The sequence below is a fragment of the Narcine bancroftii genome, chromosome 5 (genome assembly GCF_036971445.1).
Source record: "Narcine bancroftii isolate sNarBan1 chromosome 5, sNarBan1.hap1, whole genome shotgun sequence".
NCBI classification, from domain to species: domain Eukaryota; kingdom Metazoa; phylum Chordata; class Chondrichthyes; order Torpediniformes; family Narcinidae; genus Narcine; species Narcine bancroftii.
The window spans coordinates 77270609-77287527 of NC_091473.1; the positions used below are offsets into that span (position 1 = coordinate 77270609).

Genomic DNA, 16919 nt, shown 5'->3' on the forward strand with positions numbered 1-16919 from the left:
CCTCCCCAGCTTGGAAACAAGTCAAGTAGTGCATGCTTTTAAAGGCACTATGAAGTATAACACAATATTGCAGAGGTAAATAAAAGATTTGTGATGTCATGCAACACTGGTTGATAATTCTTTTTAAATAAAAGCATGATGAAATTGGGGCAGTATGGTTGGTGTAGCAGTTAAAGCAATACCTTTACAGCGCCACCGGACTTCTCTGTAAGGAGTTTGTACATTCTCCCTGTGTGGGTTTCCCACAGAGGCTCTGGTTTCCTCCCACCTTTCGAAACATATCAGGGGTTGTTGATTAATTGGGTATAAATTGGGCAGCCGAGACTCGTGGGCCACAATGGCCTGTTAGTTTGCTGTTTGTCTAAAAAAAATTACAATTAAATTTTAAAGTAAACTTAAAATTTGAAAGATGAGCCAAGCTTGGTCCCCCCTCTCCCAATAAAAAAAAACATTCATTTTAAAAGGGTTTTGGCCAATAAACTAGCAGATCACTTGACAGAGTGCATCTCAGAAGGAAACAGAGCAGATGGTACCATGAAAATGAATATATGGAGCAAATAAAAAGCAAATGAGGAATTATTGTAAATTGTGTTCAAGTAGCAATAGACCTCAGTGGGATTAAATTGCAGATTTCATCAGGTGAGGCATTTAAAGTTGCTGCCAAGAAGTATGAATATATAATCTGTCAAACTACAAAGTAGCTTTTGCTGAGTTGTAACTGGTTGCAGAGGCAATGAACATTCTAAAACTAATTGCAATTGTTTTGAAGCTGGTTGTTATTTTCTTCTTCCATTGAATTTTTTTTTTTTTTTTTAATTCAAATTGTTATTTGGCTTTTTGCCATGCTCTCCCTTATGACAAATTATCTTTGTTCATTTCTGTTATCGTTCGACATGTCCAACACTTCGCTAACTTCCCAAATTTATTAAAAGAGGTTTCCTCATTGCTTGCATGCAGCATTGGGAACTTTATAACATCTTGAGGAAAATTAAAATATACATGAACAGGTGCACAAAATAAAGAACCAGCCTTGGATTAAAGCTTTATTTTAAGCTGCTCTGAAGAACCCAATCCCCTTTAAAAGACTAAACCATCACTAGCCCAAAGCTGTATGCCAAAGCTGAATCAACGTTGCTCTAGTTTTCACAATGTCTGGCATTTAATGAGATGAATAAATCAAACCCTCTCCAGGGTAGAACCAGGAAAGCTGATTTTTTATCCCAATTTAATCAAAGCAACTAGATTTGGATTAGCTCAAACTTGATCTACTTGGGACCAGATTTGGACTCATCCTTGGTACCAAGAATCAGGAAGATCATTAGTCAATGAATTAACATGAACAGAAATTCAAAAGCATGGTGTAAACATCTAATAGACAATTACCCTATTTAAAGCTACGTCTGCTGAACAATCCTTTGTTTATATTATTCCCAGATACACAAAAAACACATTTATTCTCCGCCACAGCCAATCCCATTAAGTACCTCCAAAGCAGTTATAAAGTAAATTTTAATAGCTTTCATCTATTGTTTAGATTTTTTTTTTAAATAGCCCAAATTTATCAGTTACTAAATAGGCAGAAATGCCCGATGCAAAGGAGCAAGATGAACACATTTTTATGTTGAAGCACACATAATCTTTGTTTGTGCTCTGTGAACCATGAAGAAGATTGTGTTCAGAAAATGTTGAAAACTTACTTGGAAATGGGAAATTAAGAATCAGCAAAAAGAGGAGGTAAAGTGCAGATCAAGATAGGATGGAATGATTAGAGCAGCCATGTTCCCTGCTGAAAAGGCTGTTGGAAGGAAAGTTAATTGAACATGTTTTGGGAATCTGGAGCTGAGGGAGGCGTGTAATTGTAAAGTGGACGTCTCCATATCCTCTTCCTTTCATGTTTTAAAACATCCTCTTCTTTGCAAGGGATTGGAAACTCCCAATGTGGAACAGTGGTCAAAGGCTGAGAATTACTGCTCAATAAGGAAGATGAAAAACCAAAAAAAATTGCAGAGAATGGAATCTCCTTGTGAATGAGCAGAGACAGGATGTTAAGCAGCTGGAGGGTGTGAAGTTTGTAAAAAGAAAACACTTTTTGCTTCTTTTAAAAAAAGGTACAGGATTTGTTCACTGGGCTTGGTAATTTCCAACTCTCTGAAAGCAGGCTAGGTAGCCTCTCTCACAGCTGCAGCGACCGCAGAAAGGCCATTAAACAACTCTCTCAGACTACTTATTTTCTGCACCTATAATCTTCTAGTTAATATCTGTCTGACCACCTTAAAGGCTTATTCATGGCGACCTCGTCAAAAAATTGCAGACCTGAAAGCAAATCTAAAAATGCTGGAGACAATGACCACCTTTCGAGGGAGTGGGTGAAAAGCAAAATAACAGAATGCATGAGGGCTTATCACTTGACTATATTGTTTATATATAGCTTGTCTGTTTACAAAACCTTAAAAAGCATCTTCAAACAAGCATTTTTGAAAAAAAAAGATCAAAACATTGAGCCAGACATTATGTGTGAAACATAGGAAGAAAAGGAGTCATGGCAGTGGGATACCTTCACCTCCTCTTTGAGACACCTGTGTTTCTCAGCACCTGCTTCACGGCAGACAGGTTGAAAGGACAGCAATTACAGCAGCTGTGCAGTAAATAGGAGGGAAAAAATAAATTCTAACTTCCAATGGCACACGGCTTTCAATTTGGCTCATAATAATAGTGTGACTTGAGTCAATTTCGACTTTTCCAACTTAATGCATTAATCTGTCTCCATGCCTCCAGGGTCAGTATGTGCAGCAAAGCATCTCCCCTACCTTTGTGTGGAATGGCCAGACATTGCTTCAGTCACGTTGCTCTTTTGCTAGATTTAACCTCTGATCCAAAGACACAGAGATCGGAGTAGCCTGGAGGACAAACAAGCAGAATTACAGTGTCAGAACACATTTCTTTAATATTTGAAGATTAAAAAGTTATCTCAAATGTTACAAATACAAATTTTGTATCCAGAAAGCTTTGAGCCAAGTCTCAAGTTGCAACTCTGCATTATAAACATTACATAAGTAATATTCCAAGGGTGACGCACGATAGTTACTCCTTGATGGGTGCAAAGACTCAGAGAAACTGACCCAGTTTGAACAAAACAGCTAAGTGGTTTCAATTTAATTCTCAACAGCCAATGGAGTTTAAAAAAAATACATCTAGTTTTCCTCCTTCCTGTGGGATTTTGTTGGTAACAGTACACTCATATTCTTGGAAAAATTCTGTCTATTTGCTTTTGTCTCGGTGTTAGCTCTCAGGCATGTCTTGACAGGAATTCACTATTGCAGAGAGGGTGGAGGAGGGGCTCGCAGTCATTTGTCAGGCTCTTTCAACCCTGAACATTTCTGTCAACTCAGCGCTATTTAGAGGGGGGCGAGAGAAGGGGAATTGATGATGTCACCCCTGAATCCAGCAACCCTTGATCTGTTTAGATAGGAGTAATAATGAGATTACTCATCAAGATATTGTATCTTCTGTGCAATTTAATTAAAAGAGCCTGCACTGAAAACACCTGAAAACCTGGGAAAAGAACAGAAGGACCTCCATACTTAAGCGACAAGAATAAATGCAATATTACAAAAGTAAGAACAAATCCCAGCACTAGTTTGGCTTTTCACTGCTGCTTACCAAGTTACAAACACCACAACCTGCTGGCTTCATTTGATCCACAGTCTTTGTTGCTAAAGCTTTTAAGTTACAGACGTTCTTTACTTCAATCCCTCCTCCTCTACTTAACATACCAGAATTATAAGGGTAAAAAAAGATGTCTGAAGCCTTCCAAGGAATCTCCTCTCAAGTGCTTCAGTTTGGAGGTTACAAGGAACTGCTAAACAACACAACCAATTAGAAAAGTGAAAGTGTCGTTTCTATGCCTTGCCACTGAAAATGGAGACAACAGGTTAGAAAATGAATTACTCCAATAAACAATAACCTATGGAAATGACTTCTGATATTTGGAATAACCAAGATGCTCCCCAAAAATTCTTGTCTACTACTGTGCAATGACAGGCTCAATTGCTGCCTTCTGACAAATTGACCATTGGTAATAAAAATACATTTTCAAAAAAATAACTGCATGGCTGTTTCCAAATCTAACTTGGCAGGCTGCTAAAAGCTTAGTGGAATCCAAGCTAACGACTGGAGCATTTAAGTTCATTCATGACTATATCAAACATTCTTTGGGTACTGTATTTGCAACATGATCTTACAGAGCCAAAATCAGTTCCTTCCAGAACATGAGACTACTGAGATAATTCAATTCCAGGAACTATTTTTTGCTTAGTCTCCCATCTCAGAAGATCTTTGTGGTTCACTTCAAGGTGATGGTAAACATCATTGTGAAATAAGAAAGCGATCTGATCAAGAGAATGTATCACTGTGATACAAATTTTAAAAATTAATATGGTATGCTAAGTAGTCTTCAGAAAACAACAGGTATATAATCACTTTGATCACTACAGAAGAAACTTAGCATCCACTTTTAAAGAACCCGCAGGCGATCAACTTTAAAGAGTCCTTAAATAGAACAATTCTGAAAGCTCAATATTGAAAACAATTCCTTTGTTCATTTTATACTCACAAATGGAATTCTTCAAATCCAGGATTTTATTTTTAAATAAAATTTCCATTCTTTCAGCAGAAAGATGGGAGTTATCATTTCACGTGACCTTTCACATGCACCAAAATGGAACAGTAAGGCTGCCAAATAGGATATCTTGGCAATATGTTTGCTACATTCTGCTATTTATGATGGCATTTGATGCCCGAGTGTTTCTAATTCATTAAGCTGCTCAAAACCTTAAAAAAACGTGTCATCCACTTGTAATTAAACCAACTGAGTATTCGATTCAGTGTTTGGAGGGGTGGGGGACAACCTGGAGTACTTGAACTGCTTTGTCTTGCCCTGTCTCCAGGCCATTTCCCTTTGCCCAATGGTATAGCTGATAGTGTAAACAGAGGAGCAAAAGTTGCACACAGCCAGGAGAAGGTATTCACTTCAATCAAATGGCAACAGTTCAATCGCACTGCCTGTCCAACTAATATGACAAAGAACTTTCAGAACAGACATATGGCGCAAACTCAACTGGTGAACATTTGTCTTCATGCTTCAGCATAGACTTCTACCATATCTAGCTTCATTTTAGGCTCATATATGCTTGAATGCTGAACATGATAGATCATCTGATGCAACTCTACAATTTAAAAATGCAATTTGTCCACATGGCACTCTTGGACAGAACTGGTACCTGGTGATGGATGGACCATAATCCACAAGCTAACTTCTGCACCAAATAGTTGTCAATATTTCAAATGGATTTTAAGCAAATTATGCATGGAATAAAGTTAACTAAAGATAAAATTCACTTAATAAATATAAAATAAAATAGATATTTCTTTATCAAATTAGTTCTTTAAGGTTTATATAGTAAACTAAAATTAGTATGCATTTTTTTTGAGGAAAGGATCTATTGAAAATTTTTTTTCCTCAGCTGCATTAAACATGTTGAGGAAAAAAAAAGTTTTCTTCCTTCAGTTAGATATATAGATTGTTCTTTATACTAAACCAAAATAGTACAAGGGCAATTATCTTAGCCTTGAACATTGTTAGACTACTAAAGATACTCTTCATAAATAAATGCTATTTGTTAAGCTGCCTTTATCAGTGTGCACATGATGACATTGTCAAATAATAGATGCACATTGTGGAAGGATTTGCCATCAGAGATTTAACCAGTGATTAATCATCACCAACTACAATGGCCCACAATCTACATTTACAGTACTTAACATCTTAAATAGGAAGTCAATAAAAATTATAGCAGTTAGATATGGCACCTTACATATGAATTGACACCTTATTTGGTAGAATTAGTCTATGAGTAACTAACTTTGCAGTGTTTGAACTTAAAATGGCCGGATTCTGGATTATGCTGAATTAGGAAACAACAGTACATGCTCATATACATCGTACTAGGCAAATTTTCCACCATATAGTATTCTTTAAAGGGTTATTAATTATAACAACAATCAGAAATGCAACATGCCCTTTAACCACTTCAAATCATTTGTACAAGGCATGACTAACAGTCATGATCAAATGTAGACAGCACTCTAATTAGTCAATCAGACTAAACAAAAAGTAGAAAACCTTTTAATGTGCCACACAGACACAAAATAAATTAATGATGCAAACCTACAAATGGAAAAGGATCACACCCCAAAATAAATTTACACAAGTGTGAGATAATATACTTCATTATGTGCTTTGGCTAATACAGTATTCAACCCCATTGACCACGAAGCAACTTGGACAAAGCAATATAGATGTGGATAGCACAGGATCACTTTGAAGGATTTAAGGTGATATACATCATGACTTCTAAAGTCAACAGAGAGTGTGCGATAGTGCTCAAAGGCTGGTTGGTTCTCTTGTTTCAAGGAAGTAGACGAAGGAAGGATTTTATTATTTTACGTGTCTGCTTTATGTGAGCTTATGCTTATTTTACAGAAGCTGTACCTTGAAGCCAAACATTTTTTCACAAGCCAGGTGTACAAATTACAATCTGAAATATTCTAGATAATTTCGTTACTTTTCCTCTTTGTACATTGAGAAAGGCTGATATGAATGACCAATACTTTTAGTCAACTGGGCTAAAATAATAGTTGACATGCTGTGAATTTTTCAAACTTTCCAATGACTTTTCATCTTGATCCTTTACTCCTTTGCCATCCGTTTCCTGCCCAATAATTTTAATAGTTCACGATCTTCAGATTATCATCTTAAATATTACTTTAGCCAATGTGATATAAAAAGTACATAGAAATTAGGAGTATTCAACCAATTCTATCATTGCATTAAGATCATGCTCAATCATTTTCTCTATATTACTTTCCTTAACAATCACTATCTCTTTTGTTTCTCTTAGCATCTAGAAATCCATGCTCTTCTTTGAATAAAATCAATAACTCCAAGCCTTCTTGCACCTCTGGGGTAGATTCACCACCCTCTGCAAGAAAAAGTTTCTTCTTATCTTCTTCCTGAACATTTAAAATTTCCGTGAGATCGCTTCAATTTTTCCAATTTCTGGAGGTTTTATTTAAATTTTTAAATTTGAGACATACAGCATGGTAACAGACCCTGTCGGTCCATGAGCCTGTCCTGCCCAATTATATCCAATTCACCTACAACCCTGGTAAATTTTGAACAATGAGAGGAAACTGGAGCACCCAAGAAAATCCATGCTGACACAGGGAGAACATGCAAACTCCTTATAGACAGGGCCAGATTCAAACTCCAGTCACTGGCTCTGTAACAGCATTGCACTAGATGCCACCCTTCTGTAGACAGAGTCACTCAGTCCCTTCTCAATGACCACATTAACCAATCCTGAAACCACTCTCGTAAATCTTCACTGCACCCACCCTAAACAAGGCATGTTAAGAAAAAGAGACCAAAACTGTTCACAACACTCCAAACGTGAACTCATCAAGTTCCTACATAATTGCAAGATATTTTTTGGATACTAGTAATTAATACCCTGATGAAGGGATCCAGGTCCAAAACTTTTGACATAAAGACCTGCTCAGTTTCTCCAGCACTTCTGTGAAATGAATTACAATCACAGCATCTGCAGACTTTCTTGTTAAACTACTAATAATTAAAGCTGGCATAGTATTTACCTTTTTAATATTTCATTGCTGTGACATGTAGTATTCAGTTTCTTGTGTATAAAGTCACCTTGGCCCCTTTGAAAATCAACATTACCCAGGCTATCACCCAGAGAAAAAAAATACACTGCCTTTCAGTTTTGTGAAGCAAGTGGCGAACTTCACTGATGTTAACTTGTTCAATCCATATACATTCTGAGACATCAATGCACACTCCTTTTTTTTGTGGAAATAAAATTACTGGAATTGGAAACTAAAATAAACTACAAACCAACAATGAGTATGAAGTACATGATAATGAACTACATTTGTAGATCTATGCTACATTACTGATTTATCCCAATCATTAAGCAGTAATTTTTGTCAGTTGATCTATTGCGAGCAATTACACTCCAAATGAGAAGTAAACTACAGCAGCTGAAAATCTGAAACAAAAACCGAGATTGCTGCGCAGCAGCTCAGGCAGTATCTGTGGAAAGAGAGAAACATAGTCGATAGTTTGGGTCTGAAGGATGAATGAGCCTTGACATGAAATGTTAACAGTTTCTCTCGCCCCTGATGCCACCTGACCTAGTTAGAAAAGCCAGCATTTACATTTTTGAATAAAGTATCAAATGTAGCAAGTGAACAGCAGAAGCACACTTTATCTAGAGAAGAGCAAGAGAGATCTGTGGGTCACACACATTGGAAACAACAATTGAAGGTTGATAGGTTTAGAAATCATTGCAAACTTTCTTCCCCATATCTGAGTTAACATTAGCAAATGTTAGTTACAATAGTTACAATTTTATTGACAGAATGCAATAAGATAAATACTTGGATTGGGTACATTTTGGTTTTTAGCTCATTCTCAAATGATTTGATTCATGATGACAGGGCACAGAAAGTAAATGCAGATCAACTTTATCTAAATAAAATGGCCGACCACAAATTTAAAATAAAACACTGCAATATAATCACAAAAATGCTTCTCACATTTTCACTGGTCAAAGGTCACATCATGAAACTTTTTGTTTACATCTACAAATCCATGGTGTTCTGCTTCATGAGAAATCTGGCTGAGAAAGAAAGAATCTATTATAGTGTAACAACATTTTTATTCATCTTACATGGGGATTTTTCAAAAAAAGAAAAATTGTGTAGATCTAACATGCAGAATATTAAGATTGAAAGACTTCTTTTGGATCCCTGCATTCTTCTGCTTCAATTGAGTGTGGAGTCAAGTTTTGCAGATGTTGTATGATGGGAAACATGTGGTTAGTCCAAAATCTGCAAAGAACTTTCTGTTCTTTAAGGATTAAGAAAGAACGTATGTTTTCAAGCAACTGCAAACAGTATTTGAAAGAGGAGGGCAAAATGCTGAAAAATCAGAATTCATAACGTTGCTCTTCTCACTGGTGTGTAAAATTTATCCTTGCAGCCACAAGCTGTTACGGAGAGAAAGCATAGGCTGTTTCAGCATTATCGACAGCCGCCTTTTATTTTTCCTCTCAGCAACTGTTCCAAACCAGTGAAAGGTGGCTTTGTACTGTAAAGAACTGATTTTACTTCAAGCTCCTAGGTAGATGAGTTTTTTTTTTAAATAACATATTCAAGGTTACTGTGGAGTTACATTCTCCAACCTCTATTTATCCAGTATCTTTTCAAACAAACAAAAGCTCTGGTGAAACACTCAGTCAATTGCCTCTGGCTTAAATAATGATTTGCATAATTGAAAATAACACTGACACAAAAAAGACACAAAATATAGGAAAGGGTAAAATCCCATTCTGCTTAGGTCTTACAAACAAAATATTGCCATTTCAAAACATGAACAAATATTTGTTGCATAATTTCATCAAACATATTAGTAATGATCTTGCACTTGGCATTGTAGCTAAATCCATCTGACCCTGTCCTTTCCTTGCACAATAAATAGAGTAAGCCTTGACAGACAGAAATCAATATCTATGCAGTAATGGGATCATGGTGCTTTTTCTCCCTCCTCATATTCTTGTTTATACCTCTCATAGTCTGTTATTCTTGAGAAAACAAAATTTAATATTTGAAAGATTGATGATGTCAGCCATTGCTCAGTGACCGAGAAAAGCAAGAACTTCCCTTGTAAATCACACCACTAAGAAGTTGCAATAATGAATATTATAGGAAGGAGATAGGGAAGAAATGACATTATCCATTGATTGCTTCACAAAGGGATCAATCCTACATTCATCAATAATCCATTAACCTAAGTTTCTCTACAACAGTTCAAGTTGGCATTTTTGTCAAGAAGGGCCCAGAAAAAGCTTGGCTGAAACTCTGTCTGCATTTAATTTCAGACAAAATGAAGGGGCATATTAAACATAATCTACAAAGGTCAATCTGAAAAACAGTTTGGTTGAAAAATTAAATTAATTTCAGTTCCAATAAAAAAGGTTTAGTTAAAAATAAATTAACTGTTTTGTTGCAATGAAATATGGTGGTTAACAGATTACCTTAAATCAATTATTAGCAGGCAGGAGCAAAGCTACGATCCTGTCCGGTCCATTTTAATCCAATAAAATGCTTAGGAGTCCATTTACTTTGGAATATCCTCATACCATGTCTTTCTTAACATGTCATCATCAAGAAACAAATTCTATTCATTTAGATGAGGTTTATTTTCAAATGAAGTTGCTTTTCTGCCATACAAATGGAGTACAATCCAGAATGGTCTTCAGAAAGAAAACTGCTGATAGTTAAATTTCTTCCACCATTTTACAATGTGCATAGGTTTGCCTCGTCTTAGGTGCAAGATTCACATGACCAAGGGTTCATCTCATTTTGTAAAAAAAGACAAAAAGAAACTGTTGATACGAGTTGAAATAAACAATAAGCATTTCCAACATTATAGAGTTTGAAATTATGGTTTCTTAATCATGAAATATGGTCAGATGGCAGAGTTTTATTTAATCTTCCCACTTCCAGTCAACCATTTCCTGTTTTTGATCAAAACTGTACAAAGGTCAGTTTGACTATCACAATTTGTCATGTGTAATCATATGCATCTACAATAAAATTCTGGAGCTAAGAAGTATGCAGTGGAAGATATGACTGTCCATTCATGAGTCTTTTTATTCTTGAACACATCTTTGTAAGCTTTGGTTTGAACTATTCAATTTGCAACAGAATCTATTGTAAATTAATATTATTTGACAGGTTTAAAGGTTATTCTGCACAGGAGGACACAGATCAGTATTTTGCGCTGCTCTCTTCACCAAATTAAATAGTGCAATAGAAGAAGGCACGGTTAGTGCAGTAGTTAGCGCAAACCGGTGTGGACTCGAAAGGCCAATATGGCCTGTTTCCGCTCCGTAAATGATTATATGGTTAACACCTTTACAGCGCCAGCAATCTGGACTGGACCAGTGTTCAAATCCCATTCTGTCTGTAAGGAGTTTGAATTTTCTCCCCAGGTTGGCGTGGGTTTTCTCTGGGGTCTTCAGTTTCCTCTCACCCTTCAAAAATGTACCAGGGTGTAGGTTAATGGGTGGCCTGTTTCAGTACTCTATGTAAAAGGAAAGGTTGCGGAAAGATGAGCCTTTATATAGTATCAGGAACAAGAGAGGTAAATATTTCTGTACAGGCACTGGATATAAAATTTGATGTGATCAGGTTAAAGTGAAAAGGACATGTCCTCATTCCTTTTTGCTCACATTTCCAGTCACTGCCTTTTCCCATGAAGATCAATTGAGCTTTGGCCCATTTAAGTCTACCCCCTGGAGAACTCATTCACATTTATTCAAATTTCAGGCATCAATTTTTTTTCCCCTCGAAATAAACATATTTCAACAATTATATTCCTTTGATAAAATGTGAAACTGCAACAATTTTTATAATTGTTTGAAATTCCTCTGTAGATATATTCACTGCCCCTGGTAATGGAGCCAACTTTTCCAAGAAGTCATAATCTTTGATCCCAGCTGAAATGGTAAAATAAGCAATTGTCCCAATGTTCTGAAAGTAAATTAACATTTTGAATTCCTGCTTCCAATTGGTGTCTTGCAATCTTTCAGATGCCATCATGAGCAGGACAGAGGCCGACTGCAATGCTTCCTTTCCAAATAACCTCAAACCCAAGTGTCACAATGAATTACCGCTTGGTTCTGTAAATATATTTAACATACTCATAAAGTGCAAAGCGCTAACATTAAGGAATTACAGTCCCAGGTATTAAGGGTTGAGGTTTGAGAGCTCCACTGAAATTCAACTGAGTTCATGTTTCAAAAGAATCCACACTTCTACTGCCTTCCACTTCCTGCCTTGAAATAAAATGCATCTGACTTCTGTGATTATTGAACTTTGGAAGTCAAAAGATTGCTTCTGAATGGCACTTAAAAAATTGAATTTATATTAAATTCTTGTAATGTAAAACCTTAAAATACAAATTATGATCCACAAATAGAAACTGAATACCCTGTCTGAGAGCCTGGTGATAAGACTACTGACCAAAGAGTGGAACTAATACAAGTTAAATAAAATAGTCTGAGTTGTGTGGGATGCCCCTCAATCACAACCAAACTATTCATTACCTAATGCATCCAACATGAAACAGAAAAGGGAACTTTCAGGTTGCATAAAAACACTAAATTCTGCTACAAGTCACTGCCAAATAAAATCCAACTTTTTTTGCATAATTAATCAATTCAATTTGCATTAAACGTATACTATTTAAACTGTTTACAAGTATTATTCTACTCTTTGTGGAAGAACATAGTTCAGACTGCACCAGTTAAAGAGAAAAAGGATGAGACTCGACATCGAGTTTTTTTTTATAAACACTTTCCCACTTGTTTAAGAAACATTTAAAAGTACGAAGATAAATTTCTCAAAAAATGCCCAGGGAATGGGGGAATGACAGTGTCTCTAAATACTCCGATGAGGAACGAGAACCTCGCAATTATTTTTACGTGATCATTTCACTAGTTTCCAAAATCATCAGCCGTAATGATATCCAGTTTTTGCTGGAAGAGGATGCGGTTTATTTATTAGATGGAACAAGGCAAAGTTGAGATGGAGCAATGCAGCTTTTCAGCCTCTGTAGACAGGTTATCTACAGTCATGTCTGCTGCAATCCAACCAGACAGTGAGGCTCACAGCATGTCTGGGCTTTTGATTTTAAATGCATGTCTTCGCAGAATTCAATTGCTTGCTGCTCAATTATTGATTGTCACGAGGTTTCGCTTTGTCTTTCAGAACAGTGGCAAACTGGATGACGGTGGGTGGGGGGGATATTTGTAATGAAGAAACGCACCATGACATCCACGATTTTAAAAACATGCATCCCCTGCAATCACGCAGCACAAAAACTGCGATAAGGAAACTGGAGAAATGGTACCGAGGGGAAGGAAGGGGGAAGAATAGGAAACAGTGCAAAAAAAAAAATCCTATCAAAAAACTGTTCAACTCTTGATCTAAAACCCGAGTTTCAAACCCTCAAAGTCTAGAATGGGAAAAAGAGCCTAACCATGTCAAGATGAGGAGGGGCCTCATAGAATGTCAGCCGTTTCCGTAACACATACAAAACCAGAATACGATGACCCCCCCCCCAAAAATGCAAATCTGACGGCCAGTCTGGAGTTGGAGACCAGCACGACCCACATAAATTGGTGGAAGAGGTCAGCGCTCACTTCCAAAGCCACGTTCAATCCAACATTCGTCATGGGAACAGCTCAAGTACTCTCGAGTCAAGTGTCATCTCTCGTTCCCCAGTGTGAACCTTCTGAAGGCTGGCTGGATTTCTCCAGGTCCCCTTCAAAAAAAAGGTTGAAAATCTTTTTACGTCTTCACGTGCTGTGAAAGCAAAGCAGTTTCACCCCCAGCAATAGAACCGAGGACTGCTCGCTTATTTTCGTGCAGCTTGAAAGCGGTGGTTAAGATTGCAATTGTGGTGCGTCGGGCCATCCGAGAGGATTGTAAAATGACTGCTCGGTCAGGCTGAGAGCATGCGGTGGCATGCACGAATGGAAGACAGTGAAAAGACTCCTGCACCCTGTAATGGGGGGAGAGGGAGGGGGGCTGCTTGCACCTGGGCGCGGAGAGGGCAGGAGCTGACCCTGACTGCACCGATCGCGCTGCATGAAAGATCCAGACAGCCCCTGCAGATTTATCATGCGACACTTTTTTTCCGCAGACGCGGTAATCCAAAGAACACTCAAGATCACCAGCAGTGTTAATTATCCTCCAGCCTTTGGATTTAGCGTTGGAATAATCTTTTTTTTAATTTTGAAAGAGATGGGACGATTAAATTTCACAGACACTCAATGTTATGACTACCTCTTCATTCCATCTATCCGGATGGAAATCGGCGCGATAGGAATCTGGGAGTGCCGTTGAAGGGCTGGAGCGTTGGCGGCGGCAGCGAGAAGGAGCCACGGGCGTGGCCCTCATTTCTTCCAGACGTCAGCTACTTGGAACATCCAGAGCTATCGCGGCTCCCACGAGTTCTCCGGGACGCGCGCCTCCGCGGGGAAGCCATCAGGCCACAGCCACTTCCCATCGAGTTGCACACCTGGCTCCTGGAAGGTGACGCAAAGCACGGTTACCTTCGGTGACATTTCCTCTGGTCACGTTCCGTGATGATGTTGCGCCTTGCCTCCCCCCACCGCCAACATACACGCCCTCCCCCTTCCTTCCACTCCAACTGCTGGCAAATGACTTGCATTCAAATGCAGGTGAGGGGAAGGTGGTGTTATAAAAGGAAGAGTCTGGGTGCGAAGAGGATTTATTGCCATCTTCGTGGTCCATAGCTTTTGAAAACCCCCATTGTCTATGTGCATTTCACCACTGCAATGGCGTGAATCAGTTGAAAAGATTTCGCCCTGGACCAGCGACTTGCTACCAGAGCCGGTATCTTGGGCGAGTGTAAGATTTTGCCTGGAGATCGGGTCCGTCAGGTCTCAGTAATTCTAAAAAGCCAATGTTGGAAGCAGCGTCAACCTCCAGCCTTTTTTTAAAAATAGTTTTACAATTCTCATCGTTCTTGGACGATGACACAAGCTGGAATTTTATCTGCGCTGTATTTAACGACTAGGGAAAGAAATCCGCCCCCCCTCCAAAAAAAATGCAAAGTTTGAAAGTCCATATCAGCAGTAGTTACACGCAAACGGGAAATAGATTAAACCAAGTTCAACATTCTAATGGACTAAATGAGTTGTCAAAGAAATGAGATATGGAAGTGCAGCAAAAGAAATATACGCTATCTCCCCACCCCATCTCAAAGGGAGACAAAGAGCAGATTGATCCCCTTCGTCTTTCAATGGTCCCAGTGACTGCACACACGAACCCTTCCTCTGCATAGGGGCAATTAGTATTGAAAATACTCAGCGATTCCATTCGCTGGAACTTTAAGCTAGGCCTTATGAGCAGGAAGAATGATGTTATTGAAAGGAAGAGTCTCATCTAAATAATAAAAGGGCACGCGGCCATCTGGTCTGGTCAAACTCTGTACAAAGTTTACTGCAGTCGTTATATTACGAAGCTATATTACTCGTGCGATTAATGCCGGCAGCATAAAAATGAAGGTATAATTCCCCCCCCCCCTTACTGTTTGCAGCTTATGGAAGCCTACTGTAGCCGATGGACGGTGCAGAAATGGACTCGACCTGCATTGCGTGCAGGCTTCTTGATTGTAGGGAAAATGCTGGCTGAGGGCCAGACAGGCGAGAGCTCTGTTGATCATTATGTCTAGCCTTCAGGTGTCTCGGCTCACAGTGGGTGGTGGCGAAGGGGAGGGAGGGGGTGACGAAAGAAGAGTCGTCGTCGTAGATGATATGATGGCAGACAAAGAAAGGAAATAAAAACGTCTAAACAAACCCTATATTCTTTGTTTAATGAATGCATGTACTCTTATTTTCCCTCCCTCTACAGTCTCCCAAGTACAGGAGACGAATTTAAGTTTGTTCCAATAAAGAAGCCCAGACGGTTTCAGGATTTACTGGCCACTGCTCAGCCCTCAATATAGAAATGTGTAGGAAAGATTAATTAATGTAAACATACACAACAAAAAAAAGCCCCTCCTGCTTGGCCTTTGTCTGAATTTCAAAGCTTTGCAGCTGTGCCCCTGTCCTTTCACCAACTCGTAAGAGCCGAACTCGGAGTTGACTGGACAGGACTGCAGCCCTCGCCGTGGGGTCAGTTGAGTTTGTTCTACTTACTGCTCGCAGTACAACTGATTGGACACGGCGGATGTGTTATCACAAGCCACAGACTTCATCTCCAGCTCCCTTGAATAATGCAGCGAGCTGCCTCAGCTGCAGTCGGCCCACAGCACCCTCAGGGTTTCGACTCTTAATTCCACCTCCTCCCGCCCCCCCTTCAAAAAATGTGATCGAAGATGAAGCTGCAGAATGTGAGATGGTTTGCCTTCAAACTTCGAACGCTTCTCCGCTATGTTCATTTACAAGCTTTTGTGGCCGTTTTAAAACTATTTTGTGGATCTGTGCACTGAAACTTAAGGCAAGTGCATCAAAAGAAATACTTACAGTTCAGTTGACAGAATAGACTCTTATCAATCTTCGTCAAGCTGTACAGTGCCTCTTTCACTTTTAGTACTAGATGAGAAGGGAAAGGGCCAGGAAGTCCCAATAATGATACAAAGAAGCTTGCTTCTATTTACAGTCAGACACTTCTGTGCAGACATCCCATTGCTCCAGTATTACTTCATCTGCTGCACCGAATTGAACTATATAATACCCATGTGAAAGACCGGGGGAAATATAGTCACGTGGAGCAAACAGGCTAATACCATTGGCTCAGCTGATAACCTTCGACAGGGATATTTTTCCTTCCATTGGCCGCAATGGAAGATTGAAGGCGCACGGTTCCTCCCCGTCCAAGCCACTCAGGAAAAAACCCCATCGGAGAAGGACTGTGTATGGGGTGACAGAAGAATGAGCCTAGACAAGGGTTGAAGCCATCGTTAAGGAGAGATCAGAGAAGCAAGAATAAGAAGCTTTCCCAGACCATCATTGACTGTCTTTTTATATCCCCGCCGCTGGTTTGTGAATGACGAACTCGCGCTCTGGTTAACATGACGTCTGCAGGCGGCAGAACCCAGTTCGCGCTGAACTCGAATAACTTACTCTGGGGAGAAATCTTAATTGCATTCTAAGTTAATTCCAATGGGATCCACTGGGGTTTAACTAATCACTAGATTTTAAAATATTATCTAAGCCGGGCTCTTAAATGTATTTACGCTC

General features: G+C 38.9%; 1 long non-coding RNA gene across 7 annotated transcripts in view; it reads right to left on the bottom strand.

Moving 5' to 3' along the window:
* The window catches only part of LOC138763559 (uncharacterized), a 70380-nt gene extending 53728 nt beyond the window's left edge, over positions 1–16652 (bottom strand). The window contains exons 1-3 of one of the 7 annotated variants that reach the window (XR_011357648.1): positions 16203–16652; positions 13996–14237; positions 2808–2897 (exon numbers count right to left, since the gene is read on the bottom strand). This is a non-coding gene — a long non-coding RNA (uncharacterized lncRNA). Of the gene's footprint in view, positions 1–2807; positions 2898–8676; positions 8760–13995; positions 14238–15323; positions 15409–15875; positions 15979–16202 lie in introns of those variants that run through there. The other 6 variants (XR_011357650.1, XR_011357649.1, XR_011357647.1 and 3 more) reach the window with 6 other exon arrangements.
* Between the last annotated feature and the right edge of the window lie 267 nt (positions 16653–16919).